Source organism: Myotis brandtii, unplaced genomic scaffold (genome assembly GCF_000412655.1).
Source record: "Myotis brandtii unplaced genomic scaffold, ASM41265v1 scaffold129, whole genome shotgun sequence".
NCBI classification, from domain to species: Eukaryota; Metazoa; Chordata; class Mammalia; order Chiroptera; family Vespertilionidae; genus Myotis; species Myotis brandtii.
This window is the reverse complement of record NW_005354551.1, coordinates 1,678,950-1,682,223: the sequence shown is the minus strand read 5'-3', so window position 1 is coordinate 1,682,223 and position 3,274 is coordinate 1,678,950. Positions and strand designations below refer to the sequence as shown.

General features: G+C 51.8%; 1 long non-coding RNA gene across 3 annotated transcripts in view; it reads right to left on the bottom strand.

Moving 5' to 3' along the window:
- Nucleotides 1-3,059, bottom strand: part of LOC106724991 — a 10,294-nt gene extending 7,235 nt beyond the window's left edge. For 2 of the 3 annotated variants that reach the window (XR_001360818.1, XR_001360819.1), the window contains exons 1-2: nt 2,906-3,059; nt 23-2,217 (exon numbers count right to left, since the gene is read on the bottom strand). This is a non-coding gene — a long non-coding RNA (uncharacterized LOC106724991). Of the gene's footprint in view, nt 1-22; nt 2,218-2,898 lie in introns of all 3 variants that reach the window. The other variant, XR_001360820.1, reaches the window with a different exon arrangement.
- Between the last annotated feature and the right edge of the window lie 215 nt (nt 3,060-3,274).

Here is a 3,274-nt window from a genome sequence, read left to right as displayed (position 1 = left end):
CCCACCCAGAGGCCTGTCTTACCTGATGTCTGAGTCACAGGCAGGCTCCTGTCACTGTGAGCTGTGTTGTGACTCCCAGGCTGACAGTTTTACAACAAACACATTAAAAGCTCCCGGCACTGGGGCTCCTGGATGTGGAACAGCCTTTCTTCAGCCAAAATCCTTCTCCCAACCCCTCCTTCCCCAGGGGCCTGCTCCACCGCCATTAACCGCCCTGAACACGAGGGGCTGAGAAGTTTTTTCATGAGGAGCCTTTTTGAGCGGTGGTTGCAGGGAAGCTTCTGAGTGAGGAAGCCTGAGACACCCCAGGCCGTGGACCCCAGAGGACCAGACTCATCCCTCACGCCAAGACCAGTGAACTCAGGAAGGAGAGGGGGTGAGGGGGGCTTAGCTCTTCCTCGGCCCCGCATTTTCGGACAGGTGGCCCTCGGTAAAGGATTATATGGACATATGATCCTGAGGGCTAGGTATTGTGTTAACCCTCCCAACAACCTGTGAGGTGGGAGCTGCATTAGCCCCACGTTACAGATTTCGAAAGGCTTGAAGAAGTGAAGGGTCTTGCTCAAATCCATACAGTTAAGAAGTGAAGGAGCTGGGATTTGAGTTCCAGTCTGCCAGCCTCCAAACACTGTTCTTAACAAGACTGCCGCCCTACACACCAGCCCTCCTTCTCTGCACACCCACCAGCGACGGCAGGAACCTCAGGGAAGCAAGGAGGCCCAGTGAAAATCCACACAGTGAATGAACTCGCTCTTTGAACTTGCTGTCCAGCTTGTCTTTCCTACCATCAGAGCCCAGTCCACAGTGCCTCCCACTTTGCCTTTTTGCTTCACAGGCAAAAAGCAAATCCCCCAGAACCAAAGCAGAGAAAAGAGAGGAGTGAGACACAGGAACAGTTCTTTTATTGTACATCGGAGAAATAGCCCTGTGTGCTGGTTAAAGGTGCAACATACAGAATATCGAATTAAGAAAAGAGGACCAGGGAAGGGAAGGGAAGAAACCTCTTGAGGTCCAAAGTTGCAAACGAAAAGATGGTAAAAGATTTCCTCACGCAAGAGGCATTTTTGCAAATACCATGCAAAACAGGCAGCTGGTGTGCCTTAAGAGAACCCCTATAAATAACAGAAAAGACACTCTAAGCATTCCTTTACGTGGACTCAGAGCACAAAGAAAAAGAAAAGAAACCAAAATGCCGTTTGGCATTTCAAGATATTTGGCACTCTTGTGATTACATTTTTTTTTTACAGTCCATTAAAGAAAATAAACTGACACAATATCAGAGAAAAAAACAGGCTGCTCACCCAACAGACTGCAGAGAGAGATTAGAAAAAGCTCAAGCATTTTTTTTTCTTTGTTTTTGTTTTTTTTATGGTTTTTCTTTCCTGACATAGAAAAATGTATCCATTTGCATTAACTTGGGCAAATAGCTTGCAGCAAGAAAGAAACACAGCTTTACAATTCATTTTAAAATAAAACAGGGATTCTTTCTATGTAGCCATCATTTCTTAGAAAAGTTCTCTTATCTTCAACACATTCCTGATTAACTTTGAAAGAGGACCAAAATAAAACAGAATATCTATACAGATCATTTTCTGGTATTTTTTTTTGTACATCCAAGGATAACAACATAAAAAAATAAAACTGAACAGCATTTCACATCCAAGTGCACAGAATAATTTTTGCAAGACTAAATAATGTAAACATTGGGAACAGCCAAATCAGCGAAGGTTGCCACCACCTCAAACACCCGGTGCTGCCGCTTCACTATTAAAGTGGTTCAAAATCCGGATCTATAATTGCGCAACATTCACTGTATATAAAAAGAAATGGATATTAATTTTGACAAATAGCTGCAACTGAGACTTTATTTCTTTATATGTGTGTGTATATAGTGATTTTGTTATTTATTTTTTTAATTTTATTTTTTGCAGAGGAGCCCAGAGCCTTCTCCTCCTCCTCCTCCTCCTTCTCCCGCCTCATCATCTGTCTCCCGGCCTGACTCGACATACAGGCTGTTGATTCCATCGCAGGTAGCAAGCTAGTAATAAATTTCAAAGTGCTTCCTCCTTTCACACTCTTTTTGCCAATAACTGTTAGCGCCGTTCTTATTCTTATCCTCACCCTTAACCCATTGTCTTTGGGGGAGTTAAATACCAGGAGGTGCCTTGTCTGTCATAGTTTTCAGCACGTCATCAATCCTATCATCTTCAATAACAACTGCAAAAAAGGGGGGGAGAAAAGGAAGAGTGAGCGCGCTGGGCCTCGCCAGGGGTCTCGGTTACTCGAGCGGGGGAGGGGGGATGGGAGGAGGGCAGGGGGAGGGTTCCTCGCGAGCAGACACAGCCCTCTCCTCCCGGGCCTCCGCCCAGGGTCCCTCCGTGGCTTTCCTCTGAACCCCTCCCCCCACCCCACCCCCTGGCCGTGTCCCAGCTCAGTTCTAAGAAAAGGAATCAGAGAGAGGGCGCAAATCGCGCAGCCCCTTCTGCTTCGACCCCACCCATCTCACCCGCGGGGGGGAGGGGGTCATTAATTTAGAAAGAAGGCTCCAGGTCAGAAGAGGGAGGGGAGGAGAAGCCAAGGTCTCCGGGTCTGGGACCCTCGGGGACGCTCCAAGAGCGGCGCGGGTAGCCAAGACTGGGCGAGGCGGTGCTGGGAGGGAGAGCGGACGCTAGGGGCCAGTTCCCACGGCGCGCGGCGGGTCCAAGGATCCCGGGCCCCGCTCTGGAGCGTACTCGGCCCCTCCGCTTCCCCCGCCGCTGCAGAGGTCAGAGCCTCCCGCCGCTGCCTCTCGGGTCTCGCCCGCCTCTCCGCGCCTGCCTCTCGCTGCGTCCCCCGCCTCTCTCGCCATCCCGACCCGGCCTCGCCTTCCCCATTCCCTCTCTCAGTCTCTCCGCGCACCAGTCACCTGTCGGGATCTCTGGGGCGCTCTCTGCATCTGGGGTGCCGGCCGCCCTCCTTGTTTCATCGGCTTCTCTGCCCTCCCCGGAGCCAGCGTCCCCGCGCACAGTCTCTCCCGCTCTGGCTCCCTCTCTCGAGCTTTGTCTCGGTCTCACCCATCCCGGTCCGGCTTCTCTGCCCTCCCCGGAGCCAGCGTCCCCGCGCACAGTCTCTCCCGCTCTGGCTCCCTCTCTCGAGCTTTGTCTCGGTTTCACCCCTCCCGGTCCCCACCCCCACCCCCACCGGCTGGCTCCCTCCCTATCTCCGCGCCTCGGAGTCTCCCGGCCGCTGCCTGCATCCTCGTTGTGCACACGCCTCGGGAGCTCCTCTCGGAGTG